General features: G+C 45.7%; 1 long non-coding RNA gene across 1 annotated transcript in view; it reads right to left on the bottom strand.

Moving 5' to 3' along the window:
* Positions 1–337: 337 nt before the first annotated feature.
* Positions 338–23,689, bottom strand: part of LOC140631449 (uncharacterized) — a 35,806-nt gene continuing 12,454 nt past the window's right edge. The window contains exons 3-4 of the long non-coding RNA XR_012029001.1: positions 3,362–3,498; positions 338–2,297 (exon numbers count right to left, since the gene is read on the bottom strand). This is a non-coding gene — a long non-coding RNA (uncharacterized lncRNA). The remainder of the gene's footprint in view (positions 2,298–3,361; positions 3,499–23,689) is intronic.

Raw genomic sequence — 23,689 nt, 5'->3', positions numbered from 1 at the left:
TAACCCTAAATGGAAACCTAAGTCCAACCCTAACTGTAACCATAACCCTAACCCCACCTCCAAACCTCCTGTCCTAATCCCTAAAGCCTAAACCCTAAGCCTAACTCTAAATCCTGTCACTAACCCTAACCCCGTTTCCTAATCCCTAACCCCCATCTTAACTCCTAACCACTGACTCTTAACCTTATCCCTCACCCTAACCTGTATTCCGTAACTATAAGCTTAATCACAAACACCTAACATCTAACCTAAGCCTAACCACCAACTGCCTCCCCTCCCGACCCTACCATTCATTCTACCCATTCACTTACCCTGTGGTTCTGAGTAGTCCCTTCTGATGTGGACGTGACCCCCAACAGCGCCTCCAGAGTCCTCCAGGGGGTCCTGAGGAAGCAGGGCTCCTGTGAGTATGGACGTGGCCCCAATTGTTCCTGAGTCATAGTCAGAGTGTCCTGAGGACGCTGGGTCTCCTGTCACTGTGGACTATGCCTCACATCGTCTGGAAGCCTCACAGCAGGTCCTCAGGTGGCCCGGGGCTCCTGTCAGCCTGGACATGGCCACACGTCCCCCAGAAAACTCACCACACGTCCTGAGGAGCTGTGGGCTCCTGTCAGCATAGACGCAGCCCCATATTTCCCGAAGCCAAGTGCATGTCCTGAGGAGGACGGGGGTCCTGTCAGTGTTGAGGTGGCCCAACATTTTCCTCAAGCCTCACCAGAAGACCTGAGGAGGCTGGGGGCTCCTGTCAGCATAGATGTGGCCCCAAATCTTCCCAAACCTTCACAGTGGGTCCTGAGGAGGCTGGAGACTCTTGTCAGTGTGGATGCGACACCCACATTTTTCTTAGGCCTCACCACAGGCCCTGACAAGCCTGGGGTCTTCTGTCCGCATGGATGCATCCCATATTTCCCCAAGTCAACACCAGGGGTCCTAAGGATTCAGCATCCTGTTGTGTCGTGACACAACGTCCTCCCGAAGCATCACCGAGGGTTCTGAGGAGGCCGGGGCTCCTGCCACCATTAATGCGGCCCGCAGCTTCCAGAAGCCTCAACTTATGTCCTGAGGTGGCCCAGGGGCTCCTGTCAGCGTGGATGCGGACCCACATCTTCCTGAAGCTGCGGCTCATCAGCGTGGACGTGTCCCCACCTCCTCCTCAGGCCTCCCCAGCACAGGCTGGCTCCTGTTAGTGCAGGCAGAGGAGGCCTACTGCACATTCATGCCCGCTGGGTGGGGCCTGGGCTCGGGCGCCCCCTGCAGGACGCTCAGGCGCTGCAGGAGGCTGTGCAGAAGGCAGTGGGCGCTCCAGGGGCCGCACCTGCCTCCTTTCAGGTTCCTGCTGTGGCCTGTTAGCTTTGGAAACGTCTCACTGAAACGGAGCCCAACACCTGGCTTCCCCAGAAATACTTAAGGACAAGGAATTGGAGCCCACAGGACGCGAAATGAAATGTGGACCAGAGTTTTACCACGTCCCGCAAAACTCACTCAACCCTCTTCCACTGTGGGCGGGATTGCGGGCTGGTACAGCCACCCTGGAAACAGTGTGGAGGCTCTGCAGGGCGACTCTATTTGTAACATCCAGTGAACAGCAGGTGAACGGCCTGATTTCACTCCGAAGATACAGATGCAGTGAGACTTGGGACACCTGCACCCCAATGTATACAGCAGCCGGGTCCACAGTAGCCACACTGTGGGAGGAGCCTCGGTGCTCTGTGGCAGATGATGGATAAAAAGGATGGGAGATAGATGATGGTCATAGAGAGAGGAATGGAACTCAGCTATCAAAGAGAAGGAAATATTGCCATTTGCAATGACGTGGATAGAACTAGAGGGATCATGTTAAATGAAATAAGTCAGTCAGGAAAGAGAATGACCGTGTGGTGTCATTCATAGGTGGAATTAAAAAGCAAAGCATATAACAACTGTGAAGGGAAGGAAAAACAAATAAGATGAAAACAGTTGCAGGAAATACAGACTCTTTTTTTTAATTTTTATTTATTTATGATAGTCACAGAGAGAAAGAGAGAGGCAGAGACATAGGCAGAGGGAGAAGCAGGCTCCATGCACCAGGAGCCCGATGTGGGATTCGATCCCGGGTTTCCAGGATCGCGCCCTGGGCCAAAGGCAGGCGCCAAACCACTGCGCCACCCAGGGATCCCCAAAATACAGACTCTTAATGATAGGAAACAAACTGATGGTCGTTGGAGGCGGGGAGGTTAACAGGGGACCTGCATGAAGGAGGTCACGTGATGTCACGAGCATTGCCGTTATCTCCAACTGGTGAATCCCTGATTCTTCCTCTGAAAGTATAATACACTATCCATTAATTAATTGGGTTTAAATTAAATTAAGTTAAAAAAATCCATTGTATCAGAGCACATTTCCTTCTGGACTCTCTGTTTTGCTCCTTCAGCTTATGCTGGAACCACCCCCCATGGGACTGGTTTGCCTAAGTAGGCTCCACGCACCGTCCATGGCCCAGCCCAGGGTTAGAACTCACGACCCCTGAGATCAGTACCGGAGGTGAGGTCAGGAGTCAGATGCTTAACCAACGGAGCCAGCTGGGGGCCCGAGAACCACACTGCTTTATCCTTTGTGTCTGTGACATCGTTTGAAATAGGAAAGTGCTGCGTCCCACTCTCTCCTGCTCCTCCAGTACTGATTTGCTGTCCGGGGTCATTTGTGGGGGCAGATTGATGTTATGGTTTTTGTTTTTTTTTTTTTTTTTTTTTTGCTATTTCTAAGATATGCCACCATGATTTTGATAGGAATGACTTTGAAACTGAGGGTGGCTTCAGAAACTGTGGACATTTTCACAAGATGAGGCTCCCACCCCTCGAACCCAGGACGGCCTCCCAGAACAGAGCCATGTATGGCTCAGTGAACAAGTCTTGTGCTCCTATGGTTCAGTCTCATTATTTATTCTCCTTGATGCTTCTGAGAAGGGAGTCACGTCCTTCCTTTCCTTCCTGAGTGCTCATAGTCGGGACAGAGCAAGGCTACTCTGCTCTGTAGGGTCAGTTTGTGTCCTGTGACTTTACTGAACTCACTCCTTAGTTCTAACAGGTTTTGGTGGAGGCTCCCAGGTTTCCTGTTTCCAGTATTGCGTCTTCAGCATATAGGGACAGTGTGACGTCCCCCTTCCAGGTGTGGAACCTTTTCTGTTTACAGCTTAATGTCCTAGAAAGCCCCACAATAGAATCAAAACTGAGCCCAGGCCAAGGGCAGGAAGCCCCTATTAGAATGAGAACAGAGCTCAATGCCCTTGAAGGCCCCATATAAAAATGTACACAGAACTTGAGGAATTGCTCTAGCCCTTCTGGAGGTCCCCGAGACCAGCCCTTAAACCTAAGCAAAAACTCACCTCGGGGTCGAAGTCCGTGCTCCGCACTGTCAGGTATACTTGGACACAAGCTCGAGCTTGTAAATAAACCCTCGTGTGTTTGCTTCGGTGTGGGCTTCTCCATGGTTTTTCGGATTCACAATCTTGGGCACAACAGTCTGAGATAAAAAAAGAAAACCAAAAGCATTTCGGACGCGGGCAAAGTGAAAGCAGGGTTCTGAGAGATGCGCTTGGGGGCTCTTCTGTGGAGGGCTTGCAGACTGGGGGGTGGGATGCTTAGCCCCAGAATCAGAGGACCCAGTGTCCCCTCCCAAATCACGCCAAACAACGCCAATCTCAGGGAGCACCACTGCGCCACCTGCTGGAGGCCAGATGCGCTGAAGACCACCCCAACCCTGACCCTGCAGGTGCATCTCCCAGGCAGATGTACACCTGACAATCAGCACCATGGGCCATCCCCAGACCCCACACAGACCATTCGCTGCCACCAAGTTGTCAGACCCAAGAGGCTGCATAGCTTCAGCGCTGCCTGGAAAGAAGGGTGTAGCTTCCTTTGTATTTTGTGCTTTATTTTCATTTTTTTTATTCTATTTTATTAATTGCCTTATTTTATTTTTTATGTATGTACCTTATATATTTCTTATTTTTACTTTCATGGAACATTAATTGTGTTTGTTATTTTGGGATTTAGAATCTTTTTACAAGGAGGCCAAAATAATCTAGTGGTTTTTTTGGGGGAGGGCAGTTGTTATTGTTTTTCTTGATTTTTCTTTTTTTCCTACTTTCTTTTCTGGAAAATATAATGAGATCGAGAAATTCACCTCCATAAAATAACATGAGGTAGTATTCACAGCCATGAAGTCCATCAAAACAAATATATGATGTCTAAATACAGTTTAAAACAATGATTATAAAGATAGCATCTGGGCTGGAAAAAGAGCACAGAAGAAAACTAGAGAATCCCTTACTGTAGAAATAAAAGAACTAAAATTAAGTCAGGCGAATGTTAAAAATAGTATAACTGAGATGCAGTCCCAAGTGGAAGCCTTAAAAACAAAGAAAGTTATGGACCACAGAGGCAGATTTAGGGAACTCAGCCACTTATTAAAACAATAACATTCATATCATAAGAGACTCAGAAGATGAAGGGAGAGAAAAGGTGGGCCTTACTCATCCAATAGAAACCACAAATACCCACCATTGCTTCAATGTAGATGTAACTGGAAGGTATTATGCTGAGTGAAGTAAGTCAATCAGAGAAGGACAAACATTGTATGTTCTCATTCACTTGGAGAATATAAATAATAGTGAAAGGGAATATAGGGGAAGGGAGAAGAAATGTGTGGGAAATATCAGAAAGGGAGACAGAACATAAAGACTCCTAACTCTAGGAAGCTAACTAGGGGTGATGGAAGGGGAGGAGGTTAGGGATCTGTATGAATGGGTGACGGGCACTGAGGGGGGCACTTGACGGGATGAGCACTGAGTGTTATTCTGTATGTTGTCAAATTGAACACCAATAAAAAGTGAATATATTATTTAAAAAAAAATAAAGGGAAAGAAAGAAATAGTGGCACCTTGGTGGCTCAGTCAGTTAAGCTTCTGCCTTAAGTCAGATCATGATCCAGGTCCCAAGAAAGGCTCCCTGTTTAGCAGGGAACCTGCTTCTCCCTCTCCCTCTGCCCCTCTCACTCATGGTTTTTCTCTCCTCTCTCTCTCAAATAAATAAAAAACATCTTTGAAAAAGAAACAAAAAAAACAAAGCCACAAGAAGAGAAATCTCCCATGTAGAAGAATTTCAAACAATTTGTGCAGACATTCCACCCTCAAGTTGATGAGCATAGCTTCCCACACTTACGTGTGGAATACACATAGTAACTTCCTTCTACAAAATATATTATGAAAAACTTAAAATAATAATGATGATAATAATAATAATAATAATAATAATAATAATAATAATAAGAAGAAGAAGAAGAAGAAGAAGAAGAAGAAGAAGGAGGAGGAGGAGGAGGAAGAGGAGGAGGAAGAGAAGGAGGAGAAGAAGAATCACTTAACTACGGAGAAAGATGACAAACACTACCTCAGCAAGATGATCAGATCGATACCAAGACTGATAAATCATGTTGAAAGTATCTATCCTTTATATGATATAATGAAAATGGCAGTATATCTCTGTATATAATCCACAAAAACAGTTCAATCATGAGATAAACGAAAGACATGTCTCAACTGAGGGAAATTTTCAAAATACTCTACTTCTCAAAGTATTCCAGTGCAACAACAAGGAAAGGCTGAAAGACTGTCACAATCCAGAGGAGCCTAAGAAAACAGGAGGACAAATGGAATGTGATATGAGGGATAGTAACTTAGCAAAAACTAAGGAAATCTGAATAAAGTATGGTCCTTGGTTAATGCAACTATTTTAATATTGATTCATTAGCTAATATTTGTACCATACTGATATAAGATATCAATAATTGGAGAAATTGAGTGCAAGTGCATGCGAATGCTCTGTACTATCTTCTCAATTTCCCTATAAATCTTTCTTTTTTTTCCTAATAAATAAGATTTATTTTGAAAATTGACTTAAATGAATCAGGCTCCCAGTGTGAAGACATTTTAAGAATAGTTAAATTAACTTTTGCCTTATTCTTAAAGACTTCCTTCGATGGGAACAAAGTAATAATTTTATATCAGAAGGAAAGAAAAACACTTATGAACACGTATAATGTCTCCTCAACCTGAAAAGCAGGAATCGGATAATAAATAGCAAAAATCAGATAAAAAATACTTCTATTATAATAGACACCATATTGCAAGGGCATTTAAAATTAGCAATGCATAACATTTATTTCCTTGACATTTGTCTTCCAAAGAGTTCAAAGTGTTTCAGTGTCAGTTGAAACAGGGGAAGAATCTCAGGGAAGAATCCTTCACAGAATAATAGGACCACTGGTAATAATATATCTCAGTTCTTTCCAAATCCATAAAGATGCAATTCCTGAGCAGTGACTGAGCTGTGAAGAAAAAGATGAGAAACCCTCATCCCTCTGAATTACTTGTGTCAGAATATTTTAACCATAGTACTACGGATAGTAGTAAATTATCCTTATTAACAGGAAATACGTCTCAGATTGGAATCTGAGCAATCAAAAGGGCAGAGAAAAAACACTTTGAATCGCTCTTCATCTTATAAAGAGAAAGGACAGCTTTTTTATGTACGAAGTCAGTTGTCAAGATAGCCTTAGGGAATAAGATTCTGCAGCATCGAATCCCGCTGCACAGCTGGGACGCCCACGCCCCAGGTCTTCCTGATCCCAAATCCCTGGGCCTGTCCCCCACACACGCTGCCAGGCTGAGGTCATTTGCAATTGCTCTCTTAGGAGCTCCGGGGAAGGGGGAAGGAGCTAGATAGGATGGGAAGGGATGCAAGGAGGCCAAGAAAATGAAGGCCTTTCCACTTTAAGTTCAGCGTTCGAACACGTCCAGCCATCCCAGGCCCCCGTGAAGAAGAGATGAAATTTACATTACTTCAGTTACAGGAAAAAAACAAAAGTTTACAGCTTAATGCCCTGGAAAGCCCCACAATAGAATAAGAACAGAGCCCACGCCAAGGGCTGGAAGCACCTATTAGAATGAGAACAGAGCTCAATGCCCTTGAAGGCCCCATATCAAAATGTAAACAGAACTTGAGGAATTACTCCAGCCCTTTTGGAGGTCCCCAAGACAAGCCCTTAAAAGGAAAACACCACCTTGGGGTCCAAGACCCTGCTCTGCTGTGTCGGGTGTACTTGGACGCAAGCTCGAGTTTGGAAATCAACCCTTGTCTGTTTGCATCAGTGTCAGCTCCGTAGTGGTTTCTCGGATTCACAATCTTGGGCACAACACCCCCATGTCCCCTCCCACCTGGGCTGAACCACTATCCCCTCCCATCCAGGCTGCCACTCAGTCACCTCCCCGCCCACAACAGCTGGGCAGAGGCCCTCACACAGGTGTCACGGGCACGGTGGACACTTTCATCATGCCTGGCCTCCCAGAGGAAGGAAAGAGGTTTCGGCAGGACACACTCCCATGGTGGCCCCAGGGCTCCCTGCCCAGCACAGCAGTTCGTGACAGGTTGGGGTCTGTGTCCCTGACGCCTGCTCCTCCTCCCCGGGTTTCCCACAGGAAATGAAGGAGGAGGCCCTGGTCTCCTCCAGGGACATCTTGGAGGTAGACTTGGATGTCACCAGGATGTTCGGCAGCCACACCATATTTTGGGATGGCTAGGGGGTCGGGTGAGGCTGCTGGGCCAGGGGTCTTCGGGACACCAAGGGAGGCCCGGGGCCTTCTGGGTAGGGAAAACGGGGCTACTGAGGCCGGGGGAGCAATAGCAGCCAACAACACACTGCTCCATGGTAGGATGCTGGGACTGACACCCGTGCCCACACTCCCGGTGCCTCGGGGATGAGGAGGCCACTAGGATGGGGCCTCCAGGGGTAGCCATGGGAGCTGAAGACCAAAGAGGAGAGGGACGGCTCCCTGAGAAGCAGGGGATGGGGTGGGGATGTGGGGGGCAGGAACCGGACCAGGGGGCCAGGCTGCATAGCCGCGGCTGGAGCAGGACCACATCGATCCCATGAGGGTCGGACGGGTCAGAGTGACACCCTCTCTCGGTGCTTTATATTATTCTAAATTTTATGCATTTAATTTGAGACAATTTGCAATTTGAAAGCATATATAGTAAAATGACCCCCAGATAATGCCCCCGGTCCAGCCAGGGCCCTGCAATGACCACACGGAGCCCCAGGGGCAGGTGTCACTGCAAACCCCAGACTAGTCGCCTTTAACTGTAGATGTCTCCTTAGCATCATAGAGGAAGGAGATTTCCTGTGTCCGCAGCCCCCCCACGACATCCCCCACATTCCCCACTCTCACACCATCCTCCTACATCATCATCCCCAATGGTATCCCACCTACACATCCCCCTCACAGCCACACAGCCCCACACAATCCGCACTCACACTATACCCCAACACCATCACCCCTACACAATCCCCCACACTCCACCACCATCATACCCCTGCCCCCACACCATCCACCACCACACCATTGGCCCCCAGCAATGACCCGATGCAGGTGCCCCCTGTGGGACTTGCTCAGCCTCCCCGGGGTTCTCTGGATACCCTAATCCCATCAGAAGCCCAGGTGTCCCATAGAGTACTCAGGGGTTGCAGGGAGGAGGGAAGACAGGAAGCCCCCGACAGGGTGGGTGCAGTTGAGTGATGCAGAGGACCCACTGTGCCCTGATTCTGCCCACTGTCCCTCATTTAGGGCGGCAAACACTGCACAGGACACCAGCCCTTAACCCATGGGGATCTGGGCTGGCCTGGCCCTGGGCTCTGTGAGGGCTGGGGGTGATTTGAGCCCCCACCACAGGCCCAACACAAAGACTAATGGGATCCAGCACACACAGCCCTGGCTAGCCCTGGATTCTGGCCCCAAGCTGAGCCAGCCCTCTCACAGCTGGATGGTGGGCCCCACCTGCACCCACACCAGGAGGCTGGCTCCTACAGGTGCTGGGGACCCAGGGAGCCTGAGGCCGGGATCCAGCTGCCCTGTGGAGACCCAGCGCAGAAGCCCATGAGCTGCAGGTCAGGTCAGGTCAGCTCTGCTGTCCTCAGAACCGTCTCTCAGACTGAAACCTCAGGACACACGCCCCCACCCAGAGTCCACACATGCTTCCAGGTGGGGGACTCCGGCATCCGTCCCCAACCCATGTCATTCTTGTCCTTCCCTAAGGGACAGAAAGGTCTCCATCCCCAGGGGAAGGCGTGCACCCTCGGCTCTGAGCCCGTTTACTGTAGAAAGTCAATAAAGTGTTGTGGTGTGAAAATGCACAGCCAGCCCGCTTCTGTGTCTCCCAGAACACTGTTCATGTGGCATGGAGAGACCCCCAGAGAGGAGGAGGGGGTACCACCTAGGCCCCACAAGCCCCTGCAGGGGCGCCGCCAGGAACACCCGGCTGACGTCCCCACGTGCCTTACACAGGTGGCCAGATGCCGGGGTCAGGACCCAACAGACTTTACTGGGACTCAGGCTGTGCCCCGCGGGCCAGGAGGGCCTGGGACAGAGTGACACCAGGAAGCCTCAGGTCACCAGGGACTATGCAAAGCGACCCAGAGGTCTGTGCTCCCTCTTTCCAGAAGGCCGTGGCTGGCCGGGTACAGGGCACTTCCTCCCCTCCCCGCATCCCTGTGCCTGTGTGGCTGGGGCAGAGAGGGCCTGCCGGGCGGTCAGCATGGTCCTAGAAGGGATGTTAGGACAGTAGGCCTTTGAGTTGTGCCCAAGATTGTGAATCCAAGAAACCACTGAGGAGTCAACACCGATGCAAACTCCCAAGGGTTCCTTACAATCTGGAGCTTGTGTCCTAGTGCACCCGACACAGCGGAGCAGGGATTTGGACCCTGAGACTAAGAGGTGTAGCTGCTTTATAGGGGCCAGTGGCCCATGGGATACACAGAAAGTTGCACAGTCGTGTTGGTCCACATGCAGGTGGCCGATTGAATTACACCTTACCCTATAGGATCCACTTGACCTGGCCTATTTCTTTGGTCAGAATCGGCGTGCAGTTTTGGCAGGCACAAAGCAGGGTTACATTGTTATGAGCCGATTTACGATTACGGTGTGCCCAGCGGCTTGACTGGGTTGGGGCAACGCCTTAAGACATAAGCAGGTCATGTGGGGGTCATAGGGGAGGTGGCAGTTGTAGCACAAAATGGAATCAGTCCTGCTCTGCTTGTCCAGGGGTAGGCGATTTTTGATAAATTTCCTGGGCCCCACACTTGCAGATCATGCACCTGGGCCACCCTCACCAGGTGGACTCACTGTGCACACCTTGTGGTGCTGGATCTCTCACACCAGTGTGTAGAGGGCACCCTCCTTGCCCTAGTGAGTAGGGGCTGGGTGAACATGGGGCTTGGCCTGAAGGCCAGGCAGCAGAGGACCGAGGAACACCGGCCCCATCACCACCCCTACTCCCACACACAGGCTGCCCCATGGCTCCCCGTAATGGGCACCCGGCACCTCTGGAGATCCACCTAGGGTGGCCCCAAGGTCCGGCTCCCTGCTGGAGAGGCACTGGGGAGAAGAGAAGCAGGCGGCGCTCGGGGAGACCCACTGCTGGACATTGGATTGTGGCCGAGCCAGACCTTCCACCTCAGCTGACCCTCTGGCTGAAATTCACCTCAGGAGCGAGCCCTGGGTCAGCCAGGAGAGCCCAGCTAGCCACCCAGCATCAGCACCAGAAATGAAGTTGTACCAACCATTTCGGCATTTGGGTGACCCAGCCGGAAGATCTGATAGCTGCATGTGACAGCTTCATGTGATAGACACACACACACCCCACAACCAACAAAAGTCAGAATCCCCCCAATGTTGTCAAACAGCAGCTGGATGGTTACATACACGACGCCGTGGTCCCCAATAGGATACCTGGAAGATGCTATAAACCATGACTGCAGAGGTGCTGGAGGCACAGAGATGTGCCTGCTGTGTTCCAAAAAGGAGCACAGAGGGGCAGAAAGCATCCTATGGGGGGGGGGGCCCTCCTAGGAAAGGACACCAGGACCCTGTGAAGCCCACGGATGGTGAAATCATTCCTCTTCTCTTTCAGCTTCTGCTTTTCCTACTAAATGCCATTTTCCACAATCATAATAGCAAAAATTTATTTTATGTTTTCATATTTCTTTTTATTGGAGTCCAATTTGTATGAATTCTTGCTTCAGCAAGGGTGTCATTCAGGATAGAAAGAGAGAGAAAGATTTTCCCAGACAGGCAAAGTATAAAGGAGTTCATGACCACTAAACCAGTCCAGTAAGGAATTTTCAGAGGGACCATTCTAGTGGGGGAAAAAAGAGACCAAAAGCAACAAAGACTAGAAAGGACAAGAGAACGTCACCAGAAACACCAACTCTTCTGGTAACACAAAGGCACAAAGTTCATATTTTGAATAAGCACTCTGAATGCTGATACTAAATGCTCCAATCAAAAGATATAGGGTATCAGAGTGCCTTAAAAAACAAGATCCGGGATGCCTGGGTGGCTCAGGGTTTGAGCCTCTGCCTTTGAATCAGGATGTGATCCTAGAGTCTGTGATCGAGTCCCATATTGGGCTCCTGGTGGGAAGCCTGCTTCTCTCTGGGCCTAATTTTCTGCCTCTCTCTCTCTCTCTCTCTCTCTCTCTCTCATGCTCTCAAAAATAAAATCGTTATTAAAAAAACAAGGTCCATAGGTATGCTGCCTACTAGATGCTCACCTTAGACCTATACACACCAGCAGATTGAAAGTCAGGGATGGAAAATCATCTATCATGCTAATGGTTATGAAAAGAAAGCTGGAGGACCAATGCTTATATTAGAAAAACTAGATTTGAAACCAAACCCTGGGGGACACCTGGTGGCTCAGTCGTTGAACATCTGCCTTTGGCTCAGGGTGTGTTCCTGGGATCCCAGGATCGAGTCCCACATCGGCATCCCTTTGGGGAGCCTTTCTCTCCCTCTGCCTATGTTTCTGCCTCTGCTTCTCTGTGTATCTCTCATGAATAAATAAATAAAATATTCAATCTCAAAAAAGAAAGAACAAATACTATAAGAAGTGATGAAGAAGGGCATTATTTCATAGTTAAAAAGACTCTATCAGGATCAAACAACTAAATATTTATGCTGCCAACATGGGAGTACCTAAATATGGAAAACAATTACCAACAAATGTACAGGAACTCACTGATAATAATACAATGACGGGATTTTAACACCCACCCACTTATGGCAATGGACCGATTGTCTATGCAGGAAATCAACAGGGGAACAATAGCCTTGACACACTGGACCACAGGGACCCAACAGATATAGTCTGAACATTTCTTCCTAAAGCAGAATACACGTTACTTTCTTTTTTTTTAAAGATTTTATTTATTTATTCATGATAGTCACACAGAGAGAGAGAGAGGCAGAGACATAGGCAGAGGGAGAAGCAGGCTCCAAGCAGGGAGCCCGATGTGGGATTTGATCCCGGGTCTCGAGGATTGCGCCCTGGGCCAAAGGCAGGCGCCAAACTGCTGCACCACCCAGTGATCCCAGAATACACATTCCTTTCAAGTGCACTTGGGACATTCTCCAGAACAGATCATATCATAGGCCACAAATCAGCCTTCAACAGGTACAACAGGTTCAAGAAGTTTGATATCACACCCTGTATATATTTTTTTTAATTTTTATTTATTTATGATAGTCACACAGGGAGAGAGAGAGGCAGAGACATAGGCAGAGGGAGAAGCAGGCTCCATGCACCGGGAGCCTGACGTGGGATTCGATCCTGGGTCTCCAGGATCGTGCCCTGGGCCAAAGGCAGGTGCCAAACTGGTGCGCCACCCAGGGATCCCCACCCTGTATATTTTTGACCACGATGCTATGAAACTTGAAGTCGGCAGTAAGAAAAAATTTGGACAGACCAAAAATACGTGGAGATTATGAACATCCTACTAGAGAATGAATGGAGCAACCAGGAGATTAAAGAGGAAATTTAAAACAAATGAAAATGAAAACATATTTCTCCAAACCTCTGGGATGTAGCAAAGACAGTCCAAAGAGGGAAGTACATAGCAATACAGGCTTACCTCAGGAAACAAGAAGTCTGGGATCCCTGGATGGCACAGTGGTTTGGCACCTGCCTTTGGCCCAGGGCGCGATCCTGGAGACCCGGGAACGAATCCCACATCGGGCTCTTGGTACATGTAGCCTCCTTCTCCCTCTGCCTATGTCTCTGCCTCTCTCTCTCTCTATCATAAATAAATAAAAATTAAATAAAATGTTTAAAAAAAAGGAAACAAGAAGTCTCTAATACACAACCTAACCCTACACCTAAAGGAGCTGGAAAAGGCATAGCAAACGAAGCCTAAAGCCTACAGAAGAAGGGAAAAAATTAAGATGAGAGCAGAAATAAACAATACAGAAATAAAAAAACAGTAGAATGGAATAATGAAACTAAGAACCGGTTCTTCAAAATAATTAATAAAATGGATCAAGCCCTATCCAGGCTTATGAATGAGAAAAGACCTAAATAAATAAAATCACAAATGAGAGAAGAGTGATCACAATCAACACCAGAAAAATAAGACAATTATAAGGGAATACTATGAAAGAATATATGTTAACAAACTGGGAGACCTGGAAGAAATGGACAAATCCCTAGAAATGTGCAAATGAGCAAAACTGAAATAGGAGAAATAGAAAATGTGAACATACCCATAACTAGCAAAGGAATTGAATCAGCAAGGCACCTGGGTGCCTCAGTTGTTGAGCATGTGCTTTGGCTCAGGTCATGATCCTGCGGTCCTGGGGAATCAAGTCCCACATCAGGCTCCCCGCATGGAGCCTCATGTTCCCTGTGCCTATACTTCTGCATCTCTGTGTCTCGCATGAATACATACATAAAATCTTTAAAAAAGAAAAAAGATAAAAAGATGAGAAAGGACCCAAATAAAATCAGAAATGAGAAAAGAGAAATAAAAACCAACACTAGAGAAATACAAAAGATTATAAGAGAATATGATGAAAAATTATATGCCAGCAACCTAGAACCTGGAAGAAATAGATCAATTCCTGGAAATATATAACATAGCAAAAATTAAAAATGAAGAAATAAGAAATTTGAACAGACAGTTGACCAGCAAAGAAATTGAATCAGCAATCAGGGTTCTACCGATAGGAGATGCTTAGATCAATAGAACAGAATGGAAAGCCAAAACAAGATACAAACATGTATCTATGACCCATAATGGACAACAAGGCAGGAAGGAATATCCAATGGCAGAAAGACAGTCTCTTCAACAAACCCTAACCCTGACTGCAGGATAAGAACAAATGGTGTTGGGAAAACCAGGCAGCCACATGCAGAAGAATGAAACTGGACCACTTTCTTACACCATATATATAAAAAATAAATTCAAAATGGATGAAAGACCTAAATGTGAGACCAAAAAACATATAAAGAAGAAAAGATAGGCAGCAATGACTTTGACATTGGCCATTGGATCTTCTTTCTAGATATGCCTCTGAGGTGAGGGAAACAAAAGCAAAAATCCTATTGCGATTTCATCAAATTGAAAAGCTTCTGCAAAGTGAAGGAAAGAACCAAAGCTAAAAGGCAACATACAGGAGCAGGGGCAAGATGGCGGAAGAGAAGCGTCCCCAAGTCACCTGTCCCCTCCAAATTACCTAGATAACCTTCAAATCATTCTGAAAATCTTCGAATTCTGCCTGAGATTTAAAGACAGACCAGCTGGAATGCTACAGTGAGAAAAGTTCGCGCTTCTATCAAGGTAGGATGACGGGGGGAAAAAGAAATAAAGAAACAAAAGGCATCCAAGTGGAGGGGCCCCACGAGGAGCCGGGCTAAGGCCAGGCGGTGTGCCCCCTGGTCAGGAGAGCTTTGTCCCAGAGAAGCAGGATCAGCACCAATCTTCCTGGGCAGAATGGCGCCCACAGGGATTCAGAGCAGGACCCCAGGAAGGCGGGGATACCCTCGTGCTCCCTGGGACACTAAGAGACACCTGCACTCCAGGAGAGTGCACCAAGCTCCCTAAGTGCTGCAGGGCAAGTGCACTGACTTGGGAGCAGCTCAGAGGGGTTTGGGCAGGGCTCTGCATGGAGCGGGTTGCATGCCCCGGGAGCAGCTTGGTGGCAGTGCCTCAAGCAGAGGAAGTGGCTCCATGCAGAGGGGGCTGTGCGGCTCTGGAAGCAACTCGGAGGTGCTCAGGCGGCGGCTCCCTGAGGGGGCTGCCCGACCAGGAGCAGCTCAGAGGGGCTGGGTGGCAGCTGTGGGGAGAGACGGCTGCACAGACAGGAGCGTGAATCCAATAGCGCAGGCCCCAGAGCCCAGGATTTGGCCTCCCCTGGGACAGGCAGAGGCCCGGATGGCCCAGGACAACAAGGATGCTCCTGCCCAGAGCTGAGCAGATCAGCGGTCCCGGCCCAGAGCCTCCAGGCCCTGCAGATGGACTGCTCTGGAGTTACTGTGGGTGCTGAATACAGGTATCCAGAGCTGGCCGCTGCCACAAGGGTTGTTCCTCCTGAGGCCTCACGGGGTAAACTACGCCCACTGAGCCCTGCACCAGGCAGGGGACAGAGCAGCTCCCCCAAGTGCTAACATCTGAAAATCAGCACAACAGGCCCCGCCCCAGAAGTCCAGCTAGACGGACAAGTTCCAGGGGAAGTCAAGGGACTTAAAGTATACAGAATCAGAAGATACTCCCCCATGTTTTTTTTTTATTTCTGATTGCTTCGCCCTCCCTTTTCCCCCTTCTTTCCTTTTCTTTCCTTTTCTTTCTCTTTTTATTCTCTTTTTTCTTCTATCTTCCTTTATTCTTTTTTCTTTTTCTCTTTTCTTTCCTTCTTTCTCTCCTCTCTTTTTCTCCTTTTCCCAATACAATTTGTTTTTGGCCACTGCACTGAGCAAAATGACTAGAAGGAGAAGCTCACCTCAAAAGAAAGAATCAGAAACAGTCCTCTCTCCCACAGAGTTACAAAATCTGGATTAGAATTCAATGTCAGAAAGCCAATTCAGGAGCACTATTATACAGCTACTGGTGGCTCTAGAAAAAAGCATAAAGGATCAAGAGACTTCATGACTGCAGAATTTAAATCCAATCAGGCAGAAAGCAAAAATCAATTGAATGAGATGCAATCCAAACTAGAAGTCCTAACGACGAGGGTTAACAAGGTAGAAGGACGAGGGAATGACATAGAAGACAAGTTGATGGCAAAGAGGGAAACTGAGGAAAAAAGAGACAGACAATTAAAAGACCAGAAAGACAGATTAAGGGAAATAAATGACAGTCTGAGGAAGAAAACCTACCTGTAATTGGGGTTCCCGAGGGCGCCAAAATGGACAGAGGGCCAGGATAAGTATTTAAACAAATCCTAGCTGAAAAATTTCCTAATCTGGGAAGGGAAACAGGCATTCAGATCCAGGAAATAGAGAGATTCCCCCCTAAAATCAATAAAAACCGTCCAACACCTTGACATTTAATAGTGAAGCTTCCAAGTTCCAAAGATAAAGAGAAGATCCTTAAAGCAGCAAGAGACAAGAAATCCCTGACCTTTATGGGGAGGAGCATTAGGGTAACAGCAGACGTCTCCACAGCGACCTGGCAGCCCAGAAAGGGCTGGCAGGATATATTCAGGGTCCTCAATAAGAAGAACATGCAACCAAGAATACTTTATCCAGCAAGCTCTCATTCAAAATGGAAGGAGAGATAAAGAGTTTCTAAGACAGGCAGGAACTGAAAGAATATGTGACCTCCAAACCAGCTCTGCAAGAAATTTTAAGGGGGACTCTTAAAATTCCCCTTTAAGAAGAAGTTCAGTGGAAAAATCCACAAAAACAAGAACTGAATAGATATCATGATGACACTAAACTCATATCTATCGATAGTAACTCTGAACATGAACGGGCTTAATGACCACGTCAAAAGGCCCAGGGTTTCAGACTGGATAAAAAATCAGGACCCATCTATTTGCTGTCTACGAGAGACTCATTTTAGACAGAAGGACACCTACAATCTGAAAATTAAATGTTGGCGAACCATTTACCATTCAAATGGTCCTCAAAAGAAAGCAGGGGTAGCCATCCTTATATCAGACAAACTAAAATTTACCCCGAGGACTGTAGTGAGAGATGAAGAGGAACACTAAATCATACTTAAGGGATCTATCCAACAAGAGGACTTAACAATCCTCAATATATGCCCCGAATATGGGAGCTGCCAAATACTTAAACCAATTAATAACCAAACAAAGAAATACTTAGATAATAATTATCTTATACTTGGTGACTTCAATCTAGCTCTTTCTACCCTCGATAGGTCTTCTAAGCACATCTCCAAAGAAACGAGAGCTCTAAATGATACACTGGACCAGATGGATTTCACAGAAATCTACAGAACTTTACATCCAAACTCAACTGAATGCACATTCTTCTCAAGTGCACATGGAGCTTTCTCCAGAATAGACCACATACTGGGTCACAAATAGGGTCTGAACCGATACCAAACGATTGGGATCGTCCCCTGCATATTCTCAGACCATAATGCCTTGGAATTAGAACTAAATCATAACAAGAAGTTTGGAAGGAGCTCAAACACGTGGAGGTGAAGGATCATCCTGCTAAAAGATGAAAGGGTCAACCAGGAAATTAAGGAAGGATTAGAAAGTTTCATGGAAACTAATGAGAAAGAACATACAACCATTAAAATATTTGGCTTGCAGCAAAAGCAGTCCTAAGGGGGAAATACATCACAATATAAGCATCTATTCCAAAACGCGAAACTACTCAAATACAAAAGCTAACCTTACACATAAAGAGGCTAGAGCAAAAAAAAAGCAGATAGATCCTACACCCAACAGAAGAATAGAGTTAATTAACATTCGAGCAGAACTCAAGGAAATTGAGACCAGAAGAACTGTGGAACAGATCAACAGAAGGAGGAGTTGGTTCGTTGAATGAATTAATAAGATAGACCATTAGCCAACCTTATTAAAAAGAAGAGAGAGAATATTCAAATTAATAAAATCATGAATGAGAAAGGAGAGGTCACTACCAACACCAAGGAAATACAAAGGATTTTAAAAACATTATGACCAGCCATACACCAATAAATTAGGCAATCTAGAAGAAATGGACGCATTCCTGGAAAGACAGAAACTGCCAGAACTGGAACAGGAAGAAATACAAAACCTGAATAGGCAAAAACCAGGGAGGAAATTGAAGCAGTCTTCCAAAACCTCCCAGGACACAAACGTCCAGGGCCAGATGGCTTCCCAGGGGAATTCTATCAAACGTTTAAAGAAGAAACCATACCTATCCTACTAAAGATGTTTGGAAAGTTAGAAAGAGATAGAGTACTTCCAAATTCATTCCATGAGGCCAGCATCACCTTAATTCCAAAACCAGACAAAGACCCCACCAAAAAGGAGAATTACAGACCAATAGCCATGATGAACATGGATGCAAAAATTCTCAACAAGATACTAGCCAATAGGATCCAAAAGTACATTAAGAAAATTATTCACCATGACCAAGTAGGATTTATCCTCGGAACACAGGCTGGTTCAACACTCGTCAAACAATCAATGTGATTCTTCATATCAGCAAGAGACAAACCAAGAACGATATGATCCTCTCATTAGATGCAAAGAAAGCATTTGACAAAATAGAGCATCCATTCCTGATCAAAACACTTCAGAGCATAGGGAGAGAAGGAACATTTCTCGTCATCTTAAAAGCAATCTAGGAAAAGTCCACAGCAAATATCATTCTCAGTGGGGCCGCACTGGAGGCCTTTCCCCAAAGATCAGGAACAAGACAGGGATGTCCACTCTCCCACTGCTATTCAACATAGTACTGGAAGTCCCAGCCTCAGCAGACAGCAAAAAGACATTAAAGGCATTCAAATTGGCAAAGAAGTAGTCAAACACTCCCTCTTCTCAGATGACATAATACTTTACCTAGAAAACCCAAAAGCCTCCACCCCAAGATTGCTAGAACACATACAGCAATTTGGTAGCATTGCAGGATACCAAAATCAATGCCCAGAAATCAATGGCATTTCTATACACTGACAATGAGACTGAAGAAAGAGAAATTAAGGAGTCAATTTCATTTACAATTGCACCAAAAAGCTTAAGATACCTAGGAATAAACCTAACCAAGGAGGTAAAAGATATACCCTAAAAACAATAGAACACTTCTGAAAGAAATTGAGGAAGACACAAAGAGATGGAAAAATATTCCATGCTCATGGATTGGCAGAATTATCATTGTGAAAATGTCAATGGTACCCAGGCAATGAACACGTTTAATGCAAGCCCTATCAAAATACCATGGACTTTCTTCAGAGAGTTAGAGCAAATTATTTAAGATTTGTGTGGAATCAGAAAAGACCCCGAATAGCCAGGGGAATTTAAAAAAGACAACCTTATATGGGGACATCACAATGCCAGATTTCAGGGTGTACTACAAAGCTGTGGTCATCAAGACAGTGTGGTACTGGCACAAAAACAGACAAATAGATCAATGGAACAGAATAGAGAACCCAGAAGTGGACCTTGAACTTTATGGTCAACTAATATTCGATAAAGGAGGAAAGACTATCCATTGGAAGAAAGACAGTCTCTTCAATAAATGGGGCTGGGAAAATGGACATCCACATGCAGAAGAATGAAACTAGACCACTCTCTTTCACCATACACAAAGATAATCTGAAAATGGATGAAAGATCTAAATGTGAGACAAGATTCCATCAAAATCCTAGAGGAGAACACAGGCAACACCCTTTTTGAACTTGGCCACAGTAACTTCTTGCAAGATACATCCACGAAGGCAAAAGAAACAAAAGCAAAAATGAACTGTTGTGATTTCATCAAGATAAGAGGCTTTTGCACAGCAAAGGATACAGTCAACCAAACTAAAAGACAACCTACAGAATGGGAGAAGATACTTGCAAATGATGTATCAGATAAAGGGCTAGTTTCAAAGACCTATAAAGAACTTCTTAAAATCAACACTAAAGAGACAAAGAATCCAATCATGAAATGGGCAAAAGACATGAAGAGAAATCTCACAGAGGGAGACACTGACATGGCCAACATGCACATGAGAAAATGCTCTGCATCACTTGCCTCAGGGAAATAGAAATCACACCAGTGAGCATGGGGAAAATTAACAAGGCCGGAAACCACAAATGTTGGAGAGGATGCGGAGAAAAGGGAACCCTCTTACACTGTTGGTGGGAATGTGAACTGGTGCAGCCACTGTGGAAAACTGTGTGGAGGTTCCTCAAAGAGTTAAAAATAGACCTGCCCTATGACCCAGAAATTGCACTCTTCCCTATTTACCCAAAATATTCAGATGCAATGAAACGCCAGGACACCTGCACCCCGATGTTTTTACCAGGAATGTCCACAATAGCGACACTGTGGACGGAGCCATGGTGTCCATTGAAAGATGAATGAATAAAGAAGATGTGATTTATGTATACAATGGAATATTCCTCAGCCATTAGAAACGACAAATACCCACCATTTGCTTCAACGTGGATGGAACTAGAGGGTATTATGCTGAGTGAAGTAAGTTAATCGGAGAAGGACAAATGTATGTTGTCATTCAATGCGTTAATATAAATAATAGTGAAAAGGAATATAAGGGAAAGGAGAAGTAATGTGTGGGAAATATGAGAAATGGAGACAGAACATAAGGACTCCTAACTCTGAGAAAGTAACTAGGGATGCTGGGAGGGGAGGAGGGCAGGGGGTGCGGGTGAATGAGTGATGGGCACTGAGGGGGGCACTTGCCGGGATGAGCATGGGTGTTATTCTGTTTGTTGGTAAACTGAACACCAATAAAAAATAAATTTACTAAAAAAAAAAGTTCAAACAACTAAACATTTATGCTGCCAACATAGGAGTACCTAAATATAGAAACCAATTAACAACAAACATACAGGAAATCACTGATAATAATACAATGACAGGGGATTTTAACACCCACTTATGGCAATGGACTGATCGTCTATGCAGAAAATCAACAGGGGAACAATAGCCTTGACACACTGGACGACAGGGACTCAACAGATATAGTCTGAACATTTCTTCCTAAAGCAGAATACACATTCCTTTCAAGTTCACATGGGACATTCTCCAGAAAAGATCATATCATGGGCCACAAATCAGCCCTCAATAGGTACAACAGGTACAAGAAGGTTGATATCACCCCTTGTACATTTTCGGAACACAACGCTATGAAACTCGAAGTCGACAGTAAGAAAAAAAATTGGACAGACCAATAATACATGGAGATTATGAACATCCTACTAGAGAATGAATGGAGCAACCAGGAAATTAAAGAGGAAATTTAAAACAAATGAAAATGAAAACATGTTTCTCCAAACCTCTGGGATGTAGCAAAGGCAGTCCTAAGAGGGAAGTACATAGCAATACAGGCCTAAAGAAACAAGAAGTCTCCAATACACAACCTAACCCTACACCTAAAGGAGCTGGTAAAGGAATAGGAAACAAAGCCTAAATCCTACAGAAGAAGGGAAAAAATAAAGATGAGAGAAGAAATAAACAGTGCAGAAAAAAACAAAACAGTAGAATGGAATAACGAAACTAAGAGCTGGTTCTTCAAAAATTAATTAATAAAATGGATCACGCCCTAGCCAGCCTTATCAACGAGAAAAGAGAAAACCTAAATAAATAAAATCACAAATGAGAGAAGAGAGATCACAATCAACACCAGAAAAATAAGATGATTATAAGGGAATACTATGAAAGATTATACACTAACAAACTGGGAGACCTGGAAGAAATGGACAAATCCCTAGAAATGTGCAAACGAGCAAAACTGAAATAGGAAGAAATAGAAAATATGAACAGACCCATAACTAACAAAGAAATTGAATCAGTAAGGCACCTGGGTGCCTCAGTGGTTGAGCATCTGCTTTGGCTCAGGTCATGTTCCCGGGGTCCTGGGGGATCACGTCCTACATCAGGCTCCCTGCATGAAGCCTCATTTTCCCTCTGCCTATAACTCTGCCTCTCTGTGTCTCTCATGAATACATAAATAAAGGTGAAGCCACTGTGGAAAACAGTCTGGAGGGTCCTCAAGAAATTAAAAATAGGGGATCCCTGGGTGGCGCAGTGGTTTGGTGCCTGCCTTTGGCCCAGGGCGAGATCCCTGAGACCCGGGATCGAATCCCACGTCGGGCTCCCAGTGCATGTAGCCTGCTTCTTTCTCTCCCTGTGTCTCTGCCTCTGTCTCTGTGGCTATCATAAAAAAAATTAAAAAAAGACGTTAAAAATAGAGCTACCCAACGATTCCAAAATTGCACAGCTAGGTATTTACCCCGAGGATACAAAAGTAGTTTAGTAGATTTTAAGAGGAACATGCAGCCTAGTGTTGGTAGCAGCGTTATCAACAACAGCAAAACTGTGTATAGAGCCGAGATGTCCATCGACAGATGAATGGGCAGAGACGATGTGTTAAATATACACATTGCAACATCACTGGGTCATCAGAAGGGATGAAATGAAGCCATTTACAATGACGTGGGAGAAGTGGAAGGGACTTAAGCTAAATGAACTCAGTCAGAGAATACAGATTCCAAATACCATACAATTGCATTCACATGTGAATTTTAAGAAACCAAACAAACTGGCAAAGGGGCAAAGGGTGGGATGAGAGATGCAAACCAAGAAACACACTCTTAACCACAGAGAATAAACTAATAAATACCAGAGGAAGGTGGGGGGTGGGAAATCAGGGGATGGGGATAGTGGAGGGCACCTCTGACCAGTACCAGGCGTTGTATTCAAGGGTTGAATCACTATGTGGTAAACCTGAAACTATATCATACTGTGTTTACAAACAGGAATTCAAGTAAAACTTTAAAATAATAATTGGTAGTATAGAGAAAACATGTGCACACAAGAGATAAAATCAGAAAGGCAACTGAAAATCCAAACAAAGAGTTTTTAGAGCCACAAATCCCCTCCTTCGCTCAGCTCATGAGAATCCTGCCATGCCTATTCTCACCCCAGAGAAGACTGGATTTTGATTCTCTGGGGAGGCCACTGACTTGGTGGAATCAGGCTATCTTTGAAACCAAAACCTAAATAGAGTGCATAAAACTAAACTGCCCAAGACGCTAGGAGTCCCAGTGCAGGCACATGCCAAGACACAAACTCTAACCATACACAGATATAACCCTTACCCTACACTTAAGCCTAATGTTAACCTAACACTTAAACAAGAACTATCACTAATCAAAAAACCAAACACAAACCCCAAGACCGAACCACATTCACTGACCTACCTGCCAAGCCACACTAACTCCTAAACCTATTCTGAGGTTTCCTTAACCCTGACCCTTACCTTAAATCTAATCGTAACCCTAACCTCTAACCCTAACCTTAACTTAATGTACTCAAATCCTATTCCTAACCTTAATTTGTACCCTAACCCTAACCCTCTAATACTAACCCTATCTCATACCCCAAACTGTACACTACCCATACCCTAAAACTAATCCCTAACCCACTGCCTAACCCTATCTCTTACCCTTTTCCAAAACCATACCCTGACCCTACCCTGACCCTATCCGTAACCCCTAACCAAACAATAACCCTAACACTAGCACTAAACCCTATCCTAAGCCTAACCCTCGCCCTAACCCTAAACCTAGGCCTAACTTTAACTCTAACCCTTAACGCTAACCCCTAACCCTAACTCACACCCTAACCCCTAACC

This window comes from Canis lupus, chromosome 4 (assembly GCF_048164855.1).
Source record: "Canis lupus baileyi chromosome 4, mCanLup2.hap1, whole genome shotgun sequence".
Taxonomy (NCBI): domain Eukaryota; kingdom Metazoa; phylum Chordata; class Mammalia; order Carnivora; family Canidae; genus Canis; species Canis lupus.
Note: the sequence above shows the minus strand (reverse complement) of the source record. Positions and strands in the feature narration are given on the sequence as shown.